The sequence below is a fragment of the Balaenoptera borealis genome (assembly GCF_965194805.1).
Source record: "Balaenoptera borealis genome assembly, chromosome: 14".
Classification (NCBI taxonomy): Eukaryota; Metazoa; Chordata; class Mammalia; order Artiodactyla; family Balaenopteridae; genus Balaenoptera; species Balaenoptera borealis.
The window spans coordinates 15,057,163-15,080,578 of NC_138875.1; the positions used below are offsets into that span (position 1 = coordinate 15,057,163).

Sequence of the window (23,416 nt, forward strand, 5' to 3'; positions counted from 1 at the left end):
TGTGGGCTTTCTCTAGTTGCAGCGAGTGGGGGCTACTCTTCGTTGCGGTGCATGGGCATCTCATTGCAGTGGCTTCTCTTGTTGCGGAGCATGGGCTCTAGGTGCGCGGGCTTCAGTAGTTGCAGCATGTGGGCTCAGCAGTTGTGGCACACGGGCCCTGGGACGCGTGGGCTTCAGTAGTTGCAGTGCATGGGCTCAGTAGTTGTGGCTTGCAGGTTCTAGAGCGCAGGCTCAGTAGTTGTGGCGCACGGACTTAGTTGCTCCACGGCATGTGGGATCTTCCCGGACCAGGGATCGAACCCATGTCTCCTGCATTGGCAGGAGGATTCTTAACCACTGCACCACCAGGGAAGTCCCCCTTATAGTCTAATGTTGCTCTAATATTAATGTTTATGATGGTATCGATTGTTCTTGGCTGAGTTTAGAAAATGGTACCCCTAACAGACGGTCTATAACAGAAAGGCCTCCAGCTTTGGAGACAAGCCTACTTGAGGCATCTCTACCCGTGTAGGCACATTATTGAACCTCTCTGGGTCTCTCTGGGTCTGAATTTGCTCAACTTTAAAATAAGGATAGTATTAGGGACTTCCCTGGGGGTCCAGTGGTTAAGACTTCACCTTCTAGTGCAGGGGGTGCGTGTTCAGTCCCTGGTTGGGGAGCTAAGATCCCACATGCCTTGTAGCCAAAAAACCAAACAACATATAACAGAAGTAATATTGTAACAAATTCAATAAAGACTTTAAAAAAACGGTCCACATCAAAAAAAATTTTTTTAATAAAATAAGGATAGTATTAAATGCTTGAATGTTGTTGAGAAGATAAAGTGATATAAAATACATAAAAGCACCAAGCACCTAGAAGGCATTCAATAAAGGTTAATTATTTCAACCCCCTCTTTTCAGTCTATGAATGTGGCTCAGACATATTCCTTCCTTTCTCCCCTGTGGGCACCCTAGTTAGTCTCCACATTCATTAGAACTCAGAACCCCCTACTTAGCCATGTCATTTATTCAGTTAGTCAACAAATATTTGTCCAACATCTGGGAGGTACTAGGCACTGTAGTATGTTCTTGGGAATCTAGAAGTGAGAAAAAACAACAGATCCTGCTCTTCGTGAATTTACAGTACAGTGAGAGAGAGAGAAACTATATATAAAATAACCAGTGAGTTAGAGCAGTGGTTCTCAGTGGGGACTGGGGATAGGGGTTGCCTCCAGGGGACATTTGCGATGTCTAGAGACATTTCTGGTTCTCATACCTGGGAGAAAAGTGCTTCTGGCATCTAGTGGTCAGAGGCCAGGAATGCTGCAAAACATCCTACACTGTACAGGACAGCACCCATAACAAAGACATATCCAGCCCAACGTGTCAATGGTGCTGAGGGTTAAAACCCTGATTTAGAGATATGACAAATGCTGGGGAGGAACAGGGATCCATGAGAGCACCTGATTAGATGAAAGCCTTCAGGAAGGTGTCCTAAGGAAGCAACAGGTGAGTCCTGAAGGATAAACTGGAGTTCACCAGGTGAGGGTGTCCAGGGGATAGAGGCCTGGGGAAAGCAATTTAAAAATATTGTTGCCTGCATGCCATACCTATCAACTAAATCAGAACCTTCCAGATTCTGTTGTTTTTAAAGCTTACCAGATTAGAACAAACCCATAAGTTTCAAAACAAAAACGCTGATAATTGTTCTGAAGCATATTTTTAAGGCTGATGGCAAGATGAAGTAGAGAGAAATTGATGGTGCAGGACAGAGAGAAAATAACAGATGAAAGAGGTCATGAGAAGGGAAGGGAGGGGATCAAGGGGAGGTAAGGAGAGGAAAAAATAACTTGAGAATGGAGGAACCTGGAACATTCCACCTCTGTCAGATGATCAAGGTCAACATCAACACTGGTAAACATGTTGATAGTGTTCACCCTTTATATGATGTGATAAAAATGGCACTACTTTACTTCCGTGGTCCTCCTGCCCCAAAACGTCATCCCAGTCTAATCATGAAATAAAACAGCAGGCAAATCTCAATCGAGGGATACTCTACAAGATCTCTGACCAGTACTCTTCAGAAAGGTAAAGGTCATCGAAAACAAGGGAAGTCTAAGAAAGTGTCACAGCCAAGAGCAACCAAAGGAGACATGATGACTAAATGTAATGTACTATCCTGGATGGCACCCTGGAACAATGAAGGAACATGAGGTGAAAACAAAGGAAATCTCAACAAAGAATGGACTTCAGCTAGTAATCATGTATCAACATTGGTTCATTAACTGTAACAATTATAACATACTAAAGTTAGATGTTAGGAGTAGGGGAAACCAGGTGTGGGATATATGGGAACTCCACTGTTTTTGCAGTTACTCTGTAAATCTAAAATTGTCCTTAAAAAATAAAGTTTATTTTCAAAAGCAAACAAAATGACACATGGATGCATTCTCATACATTGCTAGTGGGAATGCAAAATGTTACAGCCACTTTGAAAAACAATTTGACCATTTCTTATAAAATTAAACATACTGTACGACCTAGCGACCCCATTCCTAGGTATTTACCCAAGAGTAAAGGCTTCATGTTCATGCAGAAAAACATTACAGAAATGTTTATTCATCATTGACAAAAACTGGAAATAATCCAAATGTTCCTCAACTGGTAAATAGGTAAACACTCTGTGGTACATCCATACCAAAAAATATTACTCAGCAATAAAAAGGAATAAACTACTGATGCACACAGCACTGTGAATGAATCTCAAATGAGTTATAAGAGAAAGAAGCCTTTGTGACCACCTAGAGGGGTGGGATAGGGAGGGTGGGAGGGAGACGCAAGAGGAAGGAGATATGGGGATATATGTATATGTATAGCTGGTTCACTTTGTTATACAGCAGAAACTAATACACCATTGTAAAGCAATTATACTCCAATAAAGATGTTAAAAAATAAAAAAAAATAAAAGTCAAAGAAACAAAATGACTGTACAAGGCAAAAAAATAAAAAAGAGAGAAAGAAGCCTGATTCCAAAGCCTAATACTGTATGATTTCATTTATATAACATTCTGGAAAAGACAAAACTGTAAGGACAGAAAAAGGGTGTGTGAGGCTGGGCATGAATCCTGTCTAAGTCTTCCTACAGAACACAGCCTAGGAGGTTGTCTTGATTCCGTCATTCTCCCTAAACATACAGCCATCCAGGCATTCAAAGTCTCTTCATATTGTTCAGGCTCAAATTATTGACTCCCTAAGCTACTTTGGTTAAGGTTACATTTTTTTATTGTCACTAGATAAATAAAGCTCCAATATTTTGCTCACATTGTTCCCCATAATCGGAATAGCTCCTTCCTTACCTCACACCTTTCAAAATCCTACTAATAATTGAAAACTTTCAAACCATTACAGCCTAAGTAAACATCCCTGTGCAATCCTAGAACTTTGTCTGTATCCCACATTCTGGCTACTAATTATAATATTAGCTCTCATTTCAATAGATGATTTGCATGTTACCTGTTTACCCCCTTTACCTCCATTTGGCATATGGAGGTATATATGGTTTTCTCCATTTTATAAATGAGAAAACTGAAGTTCAGAGGTTACTTCCCCAAGATCGTGGTTACTAAATAGAGAACCTGGGAAACCTAGAAATGCTGAATCCAAAGGTTGCCTTCTTCGTGCTATAATTCACTATCTCTTTTATATTGTTTTATATTTGAATGTCTTCATTGCACAACTAAGCTCCTTGAGGACAGGAGCTCTTCATATACTTATAAGAGTATATACATGTATATATATATATATATATATATACTCATATATATATATAAAATATATACTCTTTTTGTATTCCTCAATGTGCTAAATAAAGAAGACACTTCTAAAACAAATTAGCTTAAGGATTTAGAATTATGGCCTGGGAGGAGATCCACTTGTCTCTGAGGCCGTTGCCCTCATTCAATAAATAGTAAATCAAGCACCTTTGTTGTTAGTCTATATGAGCAAGTGTTGACTTCACGGGTTTGGTGTACAAACTTTCTGAGCATGATCTCATACAAAATAAAATAAAAATTCTGAACCCTAGAAAAAAATTGCTCAAAGTAAGACTACCCAACATAAGAAGAAAATACCCCCTTCATCCTTACCCAACCCAAGTCATATGTACTTATAACATATTTCAAATATTCTTTGAGGTCTTGAACTACACCCCTTTCTCTTGGGTTTTTAGTTTCCCGTTACTTGTCTTTTCTTTGATATCTTCCTATTGATTTTTCCTTCCTTTTCTTTTGCTTTCATTTTTACATTTTACGTAAACAACGTTTCAAAACTAAAAAATTCTCTCAGATATCACAGATGTACCAAACCGAATTACAAAGCTGTGATTCTGGAAATGGACATTTTATAATACAGAACAATACTTCTGTGATAGCAAGATGGAAAAATTTAGATATCACTTCATCATCAGAATGTGTTTAATTTCAAGTTTTTTGTAAATCACTGGCTAGTTTGAATTTTATTAAACTAACATCGATTTTTGAAATTTTCCCACATTTTTCCATATGACTTATAGGATGGTCACTAGGTCTTTCCTTTCTCTATCATCAACCAAAGACAGTATGAAAAATAGTTTTCCATGCCTGCCTTTGCTTCCTGAATAGGAGGCAGTTTAAGTAAGATCTGAAGGTTCAAAATATATTGAATAGACAATATAAATTTTTTTCACAAGTGCATTCTTTATTTATATATATGAAATGGGACTCAAACTCCCTTCACTCTGATAGTCCAAAGCCTGAATCCTAGTGTTCTCACTAATGCAATGTTTTTTTGTTTTTTTGTTTTTATAAATTTATTTATTTATTTTTGGCTGTGTTGGGTCTTTGTTTCTGTGCAAGGGCTTTCTCCAGTTGCGGCGAGCGGGGGCCACTCTTCATCGTGGTGTGCAGGCCTCTCACTGTTGTGGCCTCTCTTGTTGAGGAGCACAGGCTCCAGACGCGCAGGCTCAGTAGTTGTGGCCCACGGGCCTAGTCGCTTGGCGGCATGTGGGATCCTCCCAGACCAGGGCTCGAACCTGTGTCCCCTGCATTGGCAGGCAGACTCTCAACCACTGCACCACCAGGGAAGCCCTACAATGTTTAATTAAATGTATTTTTTAGGTTTTTTAAAGTGAGTAAATGATATAATGTACATGAAACACCTCAGAGTGGTGTAGAGTAGCTGCCTCAAATGATGGCTAATATAATCTTATATAGTATAATCTTCTAGGTCATCCAAAACTTGGAAGCATTCTCTGGGGTATCTGTGTTATCCCAAGGCATAATACTAAGTACTATGGTTTCTGAAACATTTCTTTAGGTATGTTTATTAAGCAATTATATCAATGAGTGATATCACTTTTTTTTTTTTTAATTTTATTTATTTATTTATGGCTGTGTTGGGTCTTCATTTCTGTGTGAGAGCTTTCTCTAGTTGCGGCAAGCGGGGGCCACTCTTCATCGCGGCGCGCGGGCCTCTCACTATCGCGGCCTCTCTTGTTGTGGAGGACAGGCTCCAGACGCGCAGGCTCAGTAATTGTGGCTCACGGGCCCAGTTACTCTGCGGCATGTGGGATCCTCCCAGACCAGGGCTCGAACCCGTGCCCCCTGCATTGGCAGGCAGACTCTCAACCACTGCGCCACCAGGGAAGCCTGAGTGATATCACTTTTAATATTTATTGCATTGGTTTACTTTGTTGTGTAGAAGTCTTTTAATTTGATGTAGTCCCACATGTTTATTTTTGCTTTTGTTGCTTTTTATTTTGGTGTCAGATTCAAAAACTCATCACCAAGACCTATGTCAAGGAGAATGTCATCTATGTTTTCTTCTAGGAATTTTATGGTTTCAGACCTTACATTCAAGTATTTAATTTATTTTAATCTAATTAAAATCTAATTTTAATTTATTTTTAATAATTTTTGTGTATGGTATAAGATAGTGATCTAGTTTCATTCTTTTGCATGTGGTTGTTCAATTTTTCCAACATCATTTATTGAAGAGACTCTCCTTTTCCTGTTGTATATCCTTGGCTACTTTGTTGTAAATTAATTGGTCATATAGGCGTGGGTTTATTTCTGGGCTCTCTGTTCCACTCATCTATGTGTCCGTTTTTATGCCAATATCACAGTGTTTTAATTACTATAGCTTTGTAATATAGTTTGAAATCAGGGAGCATGATGCCTCCAGCTTTGCTCTTTCTTAAGATTGTTTTGACTATTGTGGGTTTTTTATGGTTCCATACAAATTTTAGGACTCTTTGTTCTATTTCTGTGAAAATATAATTGGAATTTTGATAGGTATTGCTTTGAATCTATATATTGCTTTGTGAAGTATGGAAATTTTCACAATGTTAAGTCTTCCTTTCCCATGAGCATGGATTATCTTTCCCTTTATTTGTGTCTTCTATTTTTGTCATTAACGTCTTATCGTTTTAACATACAGGTCTTTCACCTCCTTGGTTAAATTTATTCTTAGGTATTTTATTCTTTTCAATGCAATTGTATATGGGATAATTTTCTTAATTTCTCTTTCTGATAGTTAGTATTAGTGTATAGAAATGCAACAGATTCTTATATATTGATTTTGTATCCTGCAACTTTATTGAATTTTTTATTTGTTCTATTGGTTTTCTGATGGAGTCTTTAGGGTTTTCTACATATAGTATTATGTCACCTGCAAATATTACAGTTTCACTTCTTCCTTTCCAATTTGGACGCCTTTTATTTATTTTTCTTGCCTAATTGCTCCATCTAGGACTTCCAATATTATGTTAGATAACAGTTTAAATCTTAGGTGTGACCTTATAATACATGAGAAATTGCTGCTCTTTCCATTTGTGCCTCAGATTTATATCCATAAAGGGTTTGGAAAGACATTAACATTAGGTTAAGTGTTCCACCTAGTGGCCCAATCAATCCTAGCCTATTTTCTTGGGATTCCTGAAATACCTAAAAGATTAAAGCAAGTTGGCAGGAACTACCTCCCTTTCTGTAAAAAAGGAAGTGTATATAGTGGGTAATCCAACCTAGGTTTGAATCCAGGCTCTGCCTATTTACTAGCTGTATGACCTTGGTTTAGTTAATTAACACCTGGGAACTGGGAAGCTTGAATTCTAGTCCTGGCTCTGACACTATAGCTGTATATAATCCCATGAAATTTCTGCCAGGCTGTACCAGGCAATGAAGCTTCCTACAGATGGTGTCTAGGCTACCATCTAAATCAATGTATAGGACTTCCCTGGTGGCACAGTGGTTAAGAATCTGCCTGCCAATGCAGGGGACACGGGTTCGAGCCCTGGTCCAGGAAGATCCCACGTGCCACAGAGCAAGTAAGCCCGCGTGCCACAACTACTGAGCCTGCGCTCTAGAGCCCGCAAGCCACAACTACTGAGCCCACACACCACAACTACTGAAGCCCGCATGCCTAGAGCCTGTGCTCTGCAACAAAAGAAGCCACCGCAATGAGAAGCCCGCACACCAAAACGAAGAGCAGCCCCTGTGCACCACAACTAGAGAAAGCCCGCGCACAGCAACAAAGACCTAACACAGCCAAAAATAAATAAATAAATAAATTTATTAAAAAATAAAACAAATCAATGAATGACCTGAGGTCTAAAGTTGACAATTTTGGATATAACCATGAAAGTGTTGATTTCATGAGTGTGAGAGGCAGGGAGAGCTGAAAAAGTCAAACAGCTGGGTACATCTAGCTGAAACTAATGACAATTACAGCAGCAACAAGTTAGTCTCATAAAAATGGAAGACTTCCACTTCCTCTCTGGAGAGTTTCAATGTAGGAGCAGCAAGCCAAAAGGCTGTCCCAGATGCAACCATTTGGACCCTGCAGATGAAGTGCTGCCTCTCTCCTGACCAACAGGAGATGACCCAGCATCTCAGGGGAATGCAGGTTGCCAAGAGGAGCTTCTCCTTCCCTTTCCATCCAGAGGCTTGGGTTAACTACTGCAGACCAGCAGATATGGGAGAGCATGCCCTCTGGAGAGGACATTTCTTCTCTCCGCTTTAAGCCTTAGTATCATAGGAAGCATCAAATAAATGCAAGTTTCTGTGTTTAACCTAAATAACGTGCACATATTATGTGTACCTTCACAAGCACAAAGGCCAAGTGCCTGACATGAATTTGTAACCTAATCTGTGACCCGAGACATTTCCATCACCCATCCTCATTTAGTGGCAGAGCACTAAACACTTTAGGCTTCCTGAGAAATTGATAGAGGCACTGTTTAGTCAAAGACTGGCTGGTCATAGCAAAATATACAAATTTGACTGTAAACCTTCTGCAGTGTTATTTCTTTTGTAAAACAAGGCGTACTAGGTGATCCCTAAGTTCCTTCCAAGTCTGAACTTCTATGTGTACAGGGGTCTGCTGGAGCTAGCTCTACCGCCTCTCAAGAGCCAATTGTTAAACATTTAGAAATTTTAAAAGTCAGTGGTTAAACCACAGATAACATGAAATTGCTGGGTTTGGAATATTTACAGCACAGAAATTGGCAAAGGATACAACTTAGGGCTTTTTTTTTTTTTGAGAGCTAGCTTACCAGCGTGCCACTGAATATGAGCCATTTAACCAAATACTGTGCATGTACAGGGCACAGTTTCAGATGCTGTAAGAAGGTATTTCTCAACCAGACACATGGCCAGCTTCCCAGGTGGCATTTGAAATGTGAGAATACATTTTTTTTTGTCAAAATAACAGATGGGCACTACTGGCATTTAATGAGCATATGCTTGTTATGATAAATATCCCACAATGTGTATGATAGTTTCTCCAACTGAAGAAATATCATGTCTAAAATGTCAAGAGCAACCCCATGGAGAAGCAGTACAAGCAGAACAAATATAACACCAACTTGGGGTTGCCTTCTTTGAGCCTCTACAGGAAATCACAGTTGTATGAAAATTATTGTCTATACAACTAGCAAACAAAAGTTGATGAGGCCTCACTCCGTATAGGAATCTGTTGATAATTTGTTCCCTTACTTCCTAATCTCAGTCTCAAAGTGTCATTTGTCCTTTCTTCTTGCATCTTTCTCTTTGTCTTATAGCTACCTCCACTCTAAATCACTGATGAAAAATTTCTTTTAGCCTAATTCTATTGAGACACTGTATAAAAAAGGGGTTGTTACTGGAACAAGAATATGGCAAAGAATATACATATATGTATAACTGAGTCACTTGGCTGTACAGCAGAAATTAACACAACATTGTAAATCAACTACACGTCAATAAAATTTTTAAAAAAGAATAAGGAAGGGGTTGTGTTAGGCTGCAAGTAACAGAAAACCCAACTAGTGATAGTTTAAGCATGTGATGATTTTTTTTTTCTTATACTGATGTCATGAGGTAGACAGTTGCTGGCTTTTTTTCAGCAGCTCAAAGATAGTGGCCTCTTCCTAATGGTTTCAAGTTGCTTAGGAAGCTCTGCCAATCAAGACCATTTCCCCAGGAGGAAGATGAGGAATGAAATCAGAAAAAGGAGTCATCTGTATCCAAAAGCAAAGGCTTTCCCAGAGGTTTCTAGTAGACTTCTGCTTCACCCTCAAGGACCAGGCTCTATCACACAGCCACTCTAGTTGCAAGAGAGTGTAAAGTGGGATTTTAGCTTCCTATTCTCTATAATAAGAAGAAAGCAAGGGAAAGTGAATCGGATTGAGTGATGAGAGAGCCAACCCCAGTATGTGTCACTGGCAGAAACTTTCCTGCAGACCTTCAGGGAATATCACAGTTAAATATAGGAATATTGAAGGTATAGAAATAGGCTTACTCAGAATGGATTCTTATTGTAAAACAAATACAACGTAGCCACAGGCTAGTTGGCACATTTGTGGGCCTTCATCCAGGATTGCTTTTTTCCACTTTGTTTCATTCTGAAGTTCCCTGTCAAAAATGTTCACCCTTTGGAGTCCATAAACAATGTATATCAAATCATCACACTATACACTTCAAATGGCTTACAATTTTTTTGTCAATTATAAATCAGTTTTTAAAAGCCATGGAAGCATTAGTAAAAGAAGAGATACAGAAGCAAATATTGACAGTGTGCCCACAGGTACTCACCAGGAAAATTCTTCCCAATGGATTCTGAAGTCTATTTCCACTGGCTTCTATTTCTGCTGTGCAAAGATGAAGCAAGCTATTTCAACCATTAATCATTTTTTTAAGTCCCCTTGATTTACAGCAAACATTCTGGGGAAACGATTTCATTTCTCTAGAACGTCTGTCTTCAGGGAGAGAATACACGGGTCAAGGGGACTTGGAATGTGAGAGCCTCGAGGTTTAGAGCAGTGATCCTCAAACTGTAGCATTCCGTAGGAGGACCTAGTAAATCATAGCTGATTGGGCCCTCCCCAGAGAATCTGATTCGGTAGGTTTGTGGTGAGGCCCCTGAATTTACATGTTTAACAAGTTCCCAGGTGATTCTGGTCTGGGGACCATGCTTTGAGAAATAACGGTTTCATTGAAATTCTTAGCAGTCACTAGCAGAGTCACTGCTTAATGAAAACTGTTACCATTATTTCTCTGGTTAGGGTGTCAGCCTTGGGCGAGTGCTCACCATTCCCTGCGGGGCCTATTTTGCACCTTTCATGCTCTCCTCATGATTTCCTCTCTCCATTTCCATCCCCTTTTCCTGATAACCTGCCTTTTCCTTCACAGGTGAAATACTAGGTGTTATCCTTCTCAGCCTCCTAGCACCTTTAAGTTGATCTTCTACATCCTTTCAATGAAACCATTGTTTCTCAAAGTGTCCCCAGACACGTAGTAAATTGAGATCCTGATATTCAGCCAGTAGACCATGGTATGGTAGGCAGGTATTTCAGCCAGCATGCCTTCTGATATCTATATCCTTGCTATACTGGTTATTAAATATTTTTTTGTGTTTAGATTACCTAAGTGATAAAACACACAAAGCCATAAATCACAGCTATTCTAAAGGAATATTTAGAAACAAGCAGCAAATAATAAAATGATGGCTAACACTATAAAGTAGAACATCTCTTCAAAGGAAGATATTATAAATATTTAGTATATTTTGAAAGTAGGAAGATATCTAAGAAATTTTCAAGTGATATAGATTTTTTTGTTTACGTTAAACTGACTCACTGACATGCTGAACTGTTAACTTGGAGTAGTGACTAGATGGGTTCTATTCCATCCCCAAAGCATGGCATTTACTCAGGCACTCCCCATTCAGAGTTATTGCTACAAAAAGAAACAATCACCTATGAAGCAAGTTACTGTCTTGTTACTCCATCTGCACAAGACACAGAAGCTTTGCCCATGGTGAGCCCTGAATTCAGAGTTCATGGGAACAGTATTAAAAGATGAAAACTTTTTTAAAAGCTAATAAAATCAGCCTCACAGGAAACTGTACTCAGTATTTTGTAATAACCTATAAGGGAAAAGAATCTGAAAAAAATAGCTATGTGTGTATAACTGAATCATTTTGCTGTACACCTGAAACTAACACAACATTGTAAATCAACTATATACCTCAATAAAAAAATTCAAATTAAAATTAAAATTTTAAAAATCAGCCTCATCCACACAAAGATCACAGGCAATTTTTTACTGTTATAATTCAAAAACCAGTTCAAAACACTATAAATGCATACATTTTCCTTTAGCATGTAAGTACCTCTAAGAGTATTTTTATTTATAGATTTCCCCCAAGCATCAAGGACCTTCAACATGCCCTCAAAAATAAATATCATCTTTCAGCATGTGGAATTTTAAAATGTAAAGCTTTGGACTATATGAAAGTTGAGCGAAAAAAACTAAGACAATTTGTTATTCATCACAGAAATAAGTTAAGATGCTACCAAACTTATGAAATTCATTCACCAGTTTAAAAAATAGAATTTAAGGGAAACTTACCTGGCGGTCTAGTGGTTAAGACTCCGCACTTCCACTGCAGGAGACACAGGTTCGATCCCTAGCTGGGGAACTAAGATCCTGCATGCTGCATGGTGCGGCCAAAAAAATATATATGTATATAATTTACAAAGGGGCTGATTGGTAACCTAGGATCTGGCGCCATCTACTGAGCAGCCATAGTAACTTGTCCCTACCTGTTTCAGCACATTTACATAAGAAATATGTACTCGTGTGAAAATGACTGGAAAGTAATTGGCAAAGGTAAAAATAATTCCTATGTTTATAGTGGAGCTTTGTTCTTTTTGAATGGCTGTATATATTTTTTAAGAAAACAGGTTGATTTAAATATTTACAAGACACAAGAAATACAGAAACTTGAAAGACATGGGCAAAATGAGAAAATGAATAGCGCCAGGACAGGGAATGAAACTCTTAAGGTCACTTACCACAGGGAGGCAGGCATCGGAGAGTGTCACGGATCTGGTGCTGGTGACCAAAAGTCATCCGACCAGCCAAAATTCAAGACCTACCTTTTCTTTTACTGTCTACAATTAAGGCTGGTTATCTAACAAAACATAAATCAAGACCTCCTATGAATCAGCACTATGAGAAATTTATTCCAATAGATTTACCCCCTGGTGGTAATGGGAAGAAACTCTGAAGGCATTCTTTGAATTGTCAAAGAAAAATAAATATATGGTTTAGCTAGACTAGAAGTTCCAGGATCAACTGTGTTGAGAGCGTGAGCTTCCAGGGCTTTGCCTGGGCCATATAAACTACAACCTCGTAGGAGGCTAGGTACTGAAAACTGCGATGTGTCCCTGCAAACCGGTTCATCTGTACCATTTTTCTAGGTTCCACATACATGCTTTAATATACGATATTTGTCTTTCTCTTTCTGACTTACTTCACTCTGTATGACAGTCTCTAAATCCAACCATGTCTCAACAAATAACCCGATTTCATTCCTTTTTATGGCTGAGTAATATTCCATTGTATATATGTACCACAACTTCTTTATACATTCGTCTGTCGATGGGTATTTAGGTTGCTTCCATAACCTGGCTATTGTAAATAGTGCTGCACTGAACATTGGGGTGCATGTGTCTTTTTGAATTATGGTTTTCTCTGGGTATATGCCCAGTAGTGGGATTGCTGGATCATATGGTAATTCTATGTTTAGCTTTTTAAGGAACCTCCATACTGTTCTCCATAGTGGCTGTATCAATTTACATTCCCACCAACAGTGCAAGAGGGTTCCCTTTTCTCCACACCCTCTCCAGCATTTGTTGTTTGTAGATTTTCTGATGATACCCATTCTAACTGGTGTGAGGTGATACCTCATTGTAGTTTTGATTTGCATTTCTCTAATAATTAGTGATGTTGAGCAGCTTTTCATGTGCTTCTTGGCCATCTGTATGTCTTCTTTGAGAAATGTCTATTTAGGTCTTCTGCCCATTTTTGGATTGGGTTGTTTCTTTAATATTGAGCTGCATGAGCTATTTATATATTTTGGAGATTAATCCTTTGTCCGTTGATTCGTTTGCAAATATTTTCTCCCATTCTGAGGGTTGTCTTTTCATCTTGTTTATGGTTTACTTTGCTGTGCAAAAGCTTTTAAGTTTCATTAGGTCCCATTTGTTTATTTTTATTTTTTTCCCATTTCTCTAGGAGGTGGATCAAAAAAGATCTTGCTGTGATTTATGTCAAAGAGTGTTCTTCTTATGTTTTCCTCTAAGAGTTTTATAGTGTCCAGTCTTACATTTAGGTCTTTAATCCATCTTGAGTTTATTTTGGTGTATGGTGTTAGGGAGTGTTCTAATTTCATTCTTTTACATGTAGCTGTCCAGTTTTCCCAGCACCACTTATTGAAGAGACTGTCTTTTCTCCGTTGTATATCCTTGCCTCTTTTGTCATAGATTAGTTGATCATAGGTGCCGTGGGTTTATCTCTGGGCTTTCTATCTTGTTCCATTGATCTATGTTTCTGTTTTTGTGCTAGTACCATATTGTCTTGATTACTGTAGCTTTGTAGTGTAGTCTGAAGTCAGGGAGTCTGATTCCTCCCGCTCCGTTTTGTTCCCTCAAGACTGCTTTGGCTATTCACAGTCTTTTGTGTCTCCTTACAAATTTTAAGATTTTTTCTTCTAGTTCCGTAAAAAACGCCATTGATAATTTGATAGGGATTGCATTGAATCTGTAGATTGCTTTCGGTAGTATAGTCATTTTCATAATATTGATTCTTCCAATCCGAGAACATGGTATATCTCTCCATCTGTTCGTATCATCTTTAATTTCATCAGTGTCTTATAGTTTTCTGCATACAGGTCTTTTGTCTCCCTAGGTAGGTTTATTCCTAGGTATTTTATTCTTTTTGTTGCAATGGTAAATGGGAGTGTTTCCTTAATTTCTCTTTCAGATCTTTCATCTTTAGTGTATAGGAATGCAAGAGATTTCTGTGCATTAATTTTGTATCCTGCTACTTTACCAAATTCATTGATTAGCTCTACTAGTTTTCTGGTGGCATCTTTAGGATTCTCTATGTATAGTATCATGGCATATGCAAACAGTGACAGTTTTACTTCTTCTTTTCCAATTTGTATTCCTTTTATTTCTTTTTCTTCTCTGATTGCCGTGGCTAGGACTTCCATAACTGTGTTGAATAATAGTGGTGAGAGTGGACATCCTTGTCTTATTCCTGATCTTAGAGGAAATGCTTTCAGTTTTTCACCATTGAGAATGATGTTTGCTGTGGGTTTGTCATATATGGCCTTTATTATGTTGAGGTAGGTTCCCTCTATGCCCACTTTCTGGAGAGTTTTTATCATAAATGGGTGTTGAATTTTGTCAAAAGCTTTTTCTGCATCTATTGAGATGATCATATGGTTTTTATTCTTCAGTTTGGTAATATGGTGTATCACATTGATTGATTTGTGTATATTGAAGAATCCTTGCATCCTTGGGATAAATCCCACTTGATCATGGTGTATGATCCTTTTAATGTGTTGTTGGATTGTGTTTGCTAGTATTTTGTTGAGGATTTTTGCATCTATATTCATCAGTGATATTGGTCTGTAATGTTTTTTTTTGTAGTATCTTTGTCTGGTTTTGGTATCAGGGTGATGGTGGCCTCATAGAATGAGTTTGGGAGTGTTCCTTCCTCTGCAATTTTTTGGAAGAGTTTGTGAAGGATGGGTGTTAGCTCTTCTCTAAATGTTTGATAGAATTCACCTGTGAAGCCATCTGGTCCTGGACTTTGGTTTGTTGGAAGATTTTTAATCACAGTTTCAATTTCATTACTTGTGATTCGTCTGTTCATATTTTCTATTTCTTCCTGGTTCAGTCTTGGAAGGTTATACCTTTCTAAGAATTTGTCCATTTCTTCCGGGTTGTCCATTTTATTGGCATAGGGTTGCTTATAGTAGTCTCTTAAGATGCTTTGTATTTCTGCGGTGTCTGTTGTAACTTCTCCTTTTTCGTTTCTAATCTTATTGATTTGAGTCCTCTTCCTCTTTTTCTTGATCAGTCTGGCTAATGGTTTATCAATTTTGTTTTTCTTCTCAAAGAACCAGCTTTTAGTTTTATTGATCTTTCCTATTGTTTTCTTTGTTTCTATTTCCTTTATTTCTGCTCTGATCTTGATGATTTCTTTCCTTCTGCTAACTTTGGGTTTTGTTTGTTCTTCTTTCTCTAGTTTCTTTAGGTGTAACGTTAGATTGTTTATTTGAGATTTTTCTTGTTTCTTGAGGTAGGCTTTTATAGCTATAAACTTCCCTCTTAGAACTGCTTTTGCTGCCTCCCATAGGTTTTGGATTGTCGTGTTTTCATTGTCATTTGTCTCTAGGTATTTTTTGATTTCCTCTTTGATTTCTTCAGTGATCTCTTGGTTATTTAGTAACGTATTGTTTAGCCTCCATGTGTTTCTGTTTTTTACGTTTTTTTCCCTGTAATTAATTTTCTAATCTCATAGCATTGTGGTCAGAAAAGATGCTTGATATGATTTCAATTTTCTTACATTTACTGAGGCTTGATTTGTGACCCAAGTTGTGATCTATCCTGGAGAATGTTCCATGCACATTTGAGAAGAAAGTGTAATCTGCTGTTTTTGGATGGAATGTCCTATAAATATCAATTAAATCTATCTGGTCTATTGTGTCATTTAAAGCTTCTGTTTCCTTATTTATTTTCATTTTGGATGATTTGTCCATTGGTGTAACTGAGGTGTTAAAGTCCCCCACTATTATCGTGTTACTGTCGATTTTCTCTTTTACAGCTGTTAGCAGTTGCCCTATGTATTGAGGTGCTCCTATGTTGGGTGCATATATATTTATAATTGTTATATCTTCTTCTTGGATTGATCCCTTGATCATTATGTAGTGTCCTTCCTTGTCTCTTGTAACATTCCTTATTTTAAAGTCTATTTTATCTGATATGAGTATTGCTACTCCAGCTTTCTTTTGATTTCCATTTGCATGGAATATCTTTTTCCATCCCCTCACTTTCAGTCTGTATGTGTCCCTAGGTCTGAAGTGGGTCTCTTGTAGACAGCCTATAGATAGGTCTTGTTTTTGTATCCATTCAGCAAGCCTGTGTCTTTTGGTTGGAGCATTTAATCCATTCACGTTTAAGGTAATTATCGATATGTATGTTCCTATGACCATTTTCTTAATTGTTCTGGGTTTGTTTTTGTAGGTCCTTTTCTTCTCTTGTGTTTCCCACTTAGAGAAGTTCCTTTAGCATTTGTTGTAGAGCTGGTTTTGTGGTGCTGAATTCTCTTAGTTTTTGCTTGTCTGTAAAGCTTTTGATTTCTCCATCGAATCTGAATGTGATCCTTGCCGGGTAGAGTAATCTTGGTTATACGTTCTTCCCTTTCATCACTTTAAGTATATCATGCCACTCTCTTCTGGATTGTAGAGTTTCTGCTGAGAAATCAGCTGTTAACCTTATGGGAGTTCCCTTGTATGTTATTTGTCAGTTTTCCCTTGCTGCTTTCAATAATTTTTCTTTGTCTTTAATTTTTGCCATTTTGATTACTATGTGTCTCGGCCTGTTTCTCCTTGGGTTTATCTTGTATGGGACTCACTGCGCTTCCTGGACTTGGGTGGCTATTTCCTTTCCCATGTTAGGGAAGTTTTCGACTATAATCTCTTCAAATATTTTCTCTGGTCCTTTCTCTCTCTCTTCTCCTTCTGGGACCCCTATAATGAGAATGTTGTTGCATTTAATGTTGTCCCAGAGGTCTCTTAGGCTGTCTTCATTTCTTTTCATTCTTTTTTCTTTATTCTGTTCCACAGCAGTGAATTCCACCATTCTGTCTTCCAGGTCACTTATCCGTTCTTCTGCCTCAGTTATTCTGCTATTGATTCCTTCTAGTGTAGTTTTCATTTCAGTTATTGTATTGTTCATCTCTGTTTGTTTGTTCTTTAATTCTTCTAGTTCTTTGTTAAACATTTCTTGCATCTTCTCGATCTTTGCCTCCATTCTTTTTCCGAGGTCCTGGATCATCTTCACTATCATTATTCTGAATTCTTTTTCAGGAAGGTTGCTTATCTCCACTTTATTTAGTTGTTTTTCTGGAGTTTTATATTGTTCCTTCATCTGGTACATAGCCCTCTGCCTTTGCATCTTGTCTATCTTTCTGTGAATGTGGTTTTTGTTCCACAGGCTGCAGGATTGTAGTTCTTCTTGCTTCTGCTGTCTGCCCTCTGGAGTTGATTTATTTTTAAATGGGCCTTGAGTGAGTCCAGTTCTTCCACTATTAGCTGTGGGATTTTTTTCACTTGATTTCTCTCTGGGCTAAATTTGAGAAATTATGTATTCTGACTACTGAGGAATTGTTTGCTGAAAACTGAAAAACTGAATAGATCAAACAGTCCTAGAAAATTTAAAAACTGTACCAAGAACAAGAGTGATCATTCAGCACTATGGGTGACAACAACATAATTATGTACAAAGGGGGTTTAGACTAATCCTCACAGCAGGGCATTCATAATGGTAGAAAGACCACATATTTTAACATTTTAATTCTAATTCACCATTGACCAAGAGCCCACTTATTTGCATTATATCATGACAACCCTCAGCCAACATACTTAAGGTCATGGCTACCTCTTTAATCTTTCTATTTTTTATTATACTGTGCCAAAATTTTTCACCAAAAGAGAGAGGAAGAAGTTGACAGTGAGAAAAAGAGAAGAGAATAAAAGATCAACACCCACAGAAAACTACAGACTTTCTTCCTGCTTCTGGCAGTTAGAATAACTTTTATCATCGACAAAAAGAAAAGCTACTGCATTTGGATTTCACACATATAAATATGCAAGGAACATCTGCTATAAAAAGCTTTTTCACTGTTCTGTATCCTTAAGGGCATGTAGCTTTCACTTCTTCTTTACTCAGACATTCATTAAGACTTCCCCAGAATAAAGGACAAAATGAGTCATCATAACACAAGCAAAGTGGAAACCAAGAAAATGATTTTTATAAAATGTAAATGTTCTGTCTCTCTGCAAAATATTCATCATCTTCAAGTGTGTCATAGCCATTTGCTATGTCAAACTGTACAAGTGTGATTTCATTCTGGAAAAAAAAAGAAGAGCTTTTTTCACCGTCCTTTAAAAAAAAAACATTTAAAATCATTACAACAGAAAATGATATATTGTACTTGAAAAGTATGATTAGGAATAACTTTATATTATGTGTTGGTAGTCGTGAGGAAGCTGTAAATGTGCTCTCAACTGGTTAAAATAAAAGAAAGAGCATCCAAATAATTGTGACTTTTTAAATTAAAAAACCATTTTGCAGGTTGAAATTAGTCCTCATAAAGATGAGAAAGCATTTTCATAAATTTTATTTTTACCAGCAGAGAATCAAAATGCGTTTTGCCCATGAAAGTGGGAAGAAAGAGACAATGCTTTCAAGATATTAAAATGTCGGAGGACATCTTTACCGAGGTGGCATTTAAAACAGGAACAATGTTACCTCCTTGTTGTCTATTGTTCTTTCAGGAACAACAAAACTCAAGCAAAATCTGAGTGCAGTGACAGTTTTAACTTGTATGTTATATAACGGGGGTGGGAATCTTTATGAACTTTGATAAATTCATTAAATCAACATTTGCTGAACATATATATGAGGTATTGTTCTAAGCCCAATAGAAGAACTTGCTTCTTTCTCTAGAAAAAAAGAATGCCGTTAGTCTTGAAAAAGAAAAAAAAAAAAAAAAGGAAAGAAAGAAAACTATTGTCTTAAGGGTATAGGCTTTCAGCATCTTTCACTAGCTCAATGAACTAAAATGAACACTTTAAGTTTCCCTCACAGCACTTTGACGTCATGCTTTGGCCTCTCTCTTCAAGTGTTGTGTCCTGAGTTTCTGCCTTTAACATTGTCCTTTAGTTTTCTCTTCATCTAAGAATCCCCTTCTGAGCCTCACCTCTACTCTGTCACACACTTCACAAGCCCTCTGAATCTCACATTTCTTGTTTGGGAAATTCAGTATGAGATGTGTCAACAGAGGCTTTCTCCCCACATTGTAACTGAATGGAGGTCCATTCAGTGTGGAGATCCTGAATAGATGGGAAATGAGTAAAAGGATCTGGAATGTCTTCTTCCAGAATTTATACTCCAGCAGATGCACTAGAGGTAAAGGATATTTAAAAAAAAAAAATCAACTCAGCTCAAAATATTTCCCAGGAGCAAGCCACCAATCAGAGACTGATTTATGGTGACAGTTCCATTTAATAATTGCAAACATACATTATGAGGGTTAATCCTACTAGTCACTCACATTTTAGGTTAATATCCAGTTAAGCTTAAACATAGCTTTGTTTGAAAAGAGAAGACAAGGTCAACTAGGATGTCTGGGCAGGTCTGCGTGAACTTTCACACAGTGACTAATGAGACTGGCATGCAGGAGACCTTCGATAAATATTTCTGATTGAATGAAAGAATGATTCAGAAAGGAAAAGGGAAGGAACAAAGAGAAAAATGGCCTTATTTGCAAATTCATCTCAAGTTGGAAGCAGGGACCAGAAATTAAGGAAGTTGCCAGTTAGATAGACCATGTTCATGGTTGGGAACACCCACTGTAATAAAGTCAATTCTCTCCAGATTAATCTATGAACTCAATAAAATTCATTTCAAATTTTATTAAGGTTTTGTGTGGAACTTGACAAGCCAATGTTAAATTTTATTTAGAAGAGCAAAGGGCCAAGAAATCAAACATTTTTTATTAAAAAGACAGGGGATATCTTTGCTCTAAGAAATACCATTATAAAGTCTAATAATTAAGACCTTGAGATTTTGACACAGTAAAGACCAAAAGGCAGTTAAAACATTTTTTAAAGTAAATATAGAAATACAAAATATCACTGAACTAACATTGCAAATCAGTGGGAAAGGATGAACTATTCAATAAATGCTTTGAGGTCAATCGGTTATCCATTTTAAAAAAGGTAACTTAGAGCCCTAAGTTCACACCATACATAAAAGTCTATATTAGGGGAATTAAAAACCTAAATGTGAAAACCAAAATTTTTTAAATTCCAGAAGAAAATGTAGGAGAATAACTTTTTTGAATTGTGTTCAGGAAGGATATCTTACATTAGGATACAGAAAGCATAAACAATAAAGGTGGAAAAAAATCAATGAGTTGAACTACATCAATCCCTGAAAACTCTGTATGAAAAAAGACACTATTAAAAAGTGAAAATAACTAAAACCACTATAAGCGTATGCTTTTTAAAGAGTTAGTTGTGTGGTATGTAAGTTATATCTCAATAAAACTGATATTAAGAAAGTAAAAAGTACTATATGCAAAATAGATAAACAACAAGGAACTTCTGTATGGCACAGGGAACTATATTCAATATCTTGTAATAACCTATAATGGAAAAGAATCTGATAAAGAATAGATACATATACGTATAACTGAATCACTTTACCATACACCTGAAACTAACACAACATTGTAAATCAACTACACTTCAATAAAAAATTGTTTGTTTGAAAAAAAAAAGAAGAAAGACAGTGATAAGACTGAGAACAATGACCTCTGACTTTGCATGCATAAAATTGACAAAAATTTTAAAGACTGAGAGTACCAAGGGTATGCAAAGGTGTAGAGTACATGGTTGAATAAGCTGCTGGTGAGAGCATAACGTGTTACAACCACTTTGAAAAGAAATTTGTCAATATCCATTAAACTTGAAGATCTCGGAACCCCATCACCCAGAAAGTTCACTTCCACGTATATACGCTATTGAGACTTGAGCACCTATGACCTAAAAGACGTATGTACATGTTCACAGCAGCATCTCTTTAGTATCAAAATTTTTTCAAAATCATCTGAATAATCACCAATAGGGAAACGTTTAAAATAGGAATACTCATAAATGAAACGTGATACAACAGCCCCAATGAAAAAGCACAGCTACAGGAATCATCATGCTAACAACTGCTTGTTACCACTGGCGGGGGGAAGAGAATCTGGAGGCACAAAGGGACACAAACAGAGCTTCAACTCAACCTGCGAAATGTTTATTTTCTGTTTCCAAAATCTGAGACAAATATAACAAAAATGTATGATCCAGCAATCCCACTCCTGGGCATATACCCAGACAAATCTATAATTCAAAAAGATACATGCACCCCTATGTTCATAGCAGCACTATTCACAATAGCCAAGACATGGAAACAACCTAAATGTCCATCGACGGATGAATGGATAAAGAAGATGTGGTACATATGTACCATGAGATACTACTCAGCCATAAAAAAGAATGAAATAATGCCATTTGCAGCAACATGGATGGACCTCGAGATTATCATGCTAAGTGAAGTAAGTCAGACAGAAAAAGACAAATACCATATGATATCACTTATATGTGGAATCTAAAATATGACACAAATGAACCTATTTCCAAACAGAAGCAGACTCACAGACATAGAGATCAGACTTGTGGTTGCCAAGGGGGAGCGGGAAAGGGGGACCGGGGAAGGGAGAGGGCTGGAGTGGGAGTTTGGGGTTGGTAGATGCAAACTATTACATTTAGGACAGATAAACAACAAGGTCTTACTGTATAGCACAGGGAACTATATCCAGTCTCCTGGGATAAACCATAATGGAAAAGAATATTTAAAAAAGAATGTATATATGTGTATAACTGAGTCACTTTGCTGTACAGCACAGATTGGCACCACATTGTAAATCAACTATACTTCAATTATATATATATATATATATATATATATATATATATATATATATATAACAAAAATGTTAGTTGTAAGATCTGGGTAGTAGCACATGTGTGTTTATTATCTTATTTTCATGTTTTATATATTTGGAATAATGTCATAGGAAATAAAAGGCCTTTGATGTCTAATAAACATGGCTGGTTCTGCAATTATAGTAAATAATACTTTTGGTATGAAAGCATCAGTTCTATCCACACACTTCATTATCAAAAATGTTTAAATCAAAGGGATAGTATACCTTCAGTTATGCAGAATGAATAAGTCCTAGAAACCTGCTCTATAACATTGTGCCTGTAATTAACAATACTGTATTGTGGATTTTTTAATTTGTCAAGGGAATAGACCTCATGTTAAGTGTTCTTACAATAAAATTAAATAAAATAGATAGATAGATAGATAGATAGGGATAGTGGCAAAGAATTACAGAATGCCCTAGAAATAGGTCCTGTAAAGTGAAAAATTGGTTCTCTGCATTCTTACTAAAACATACATGTAAAGGTGACAAGCAGAATTCATATAACTTAATCCAATCTATTCCTCCTTATTTTTATATGGCACTCATTAATTATGTACTGATGAAATATTACTGATAGATAATTCCTTTTACTCTTTAGACAAGACCGTGCTACTTCTATGTCTTGCCTAATACATCATAATAAGGTAATAATCCCACTTATGAGCCAGTTTTTTGATTAGGCTGTCAATTTGCTTTTTTAGATAAGACCCAGTTATCAGTGTCCTGAGAACCCCCTAAACAAGGAATCGTCAGTCTAGCTGCAGGTACATCAGTATGCACAGGGTTTGCCCCCTTTCTCGTTATCATTTTTGGGTGACTTCAGCTATCATATCTCTCTTTCACCTGTGAAGAGATATGACCAAATAAGAAAATGGGCAAAGAGGGGCATTGCAATTAAAGGGAGATGTCAGGCAGCGAGAGAGAAATTCTTGGCTACCTTCCATCCTTTATGCAAAACTGAGTCAGAGGAGCATATGCATATTGTCCTGGAAAAAGGATCTAAACCCATGTTAACAAGCTGGAACTTTGGCCAAATTTTACACTGAAAACATTAATAAGGGCAAGTATAAAAGACCTTACTTGGGGGGCATTCTTGGGGGCTTCCCTGGTGGCGCAGTGGTTGAGAATCTGCCTGCCAATGCAGGGGACGCAGGTTCGAGCCCTGGTCTGGGAGGATCCCACATGCCATGGAGCGGCTGGGCCCGTGAGCCACAACTACTGAGCCTGCGCATCTGGAGC

The 23,416-nt window shown here is 37.4% G+C and overlaps 1 long non-coding RNA gene across 1 annotated transcript in view; it reads right to left on the reverse strand.

The window, feature by feature from the left end:
• Positions 1-15,346: 15,346 nt before the first annotated feature.
• LOC309610317 overlaps positions 15,347-23,416 on the reverse strand; it is a 39,910-nt gene continuing 31,840 nt past the window's right edge. The window contains exon 3 of the long non-coding RNA XR_014233846.1: positions 15,347-23,252. This is a non-coding gene — a long non-coding RNA (uncharacterized lncRNA). The remainder of the gene's footprint in view (positions 23,253-23,416) is intronic.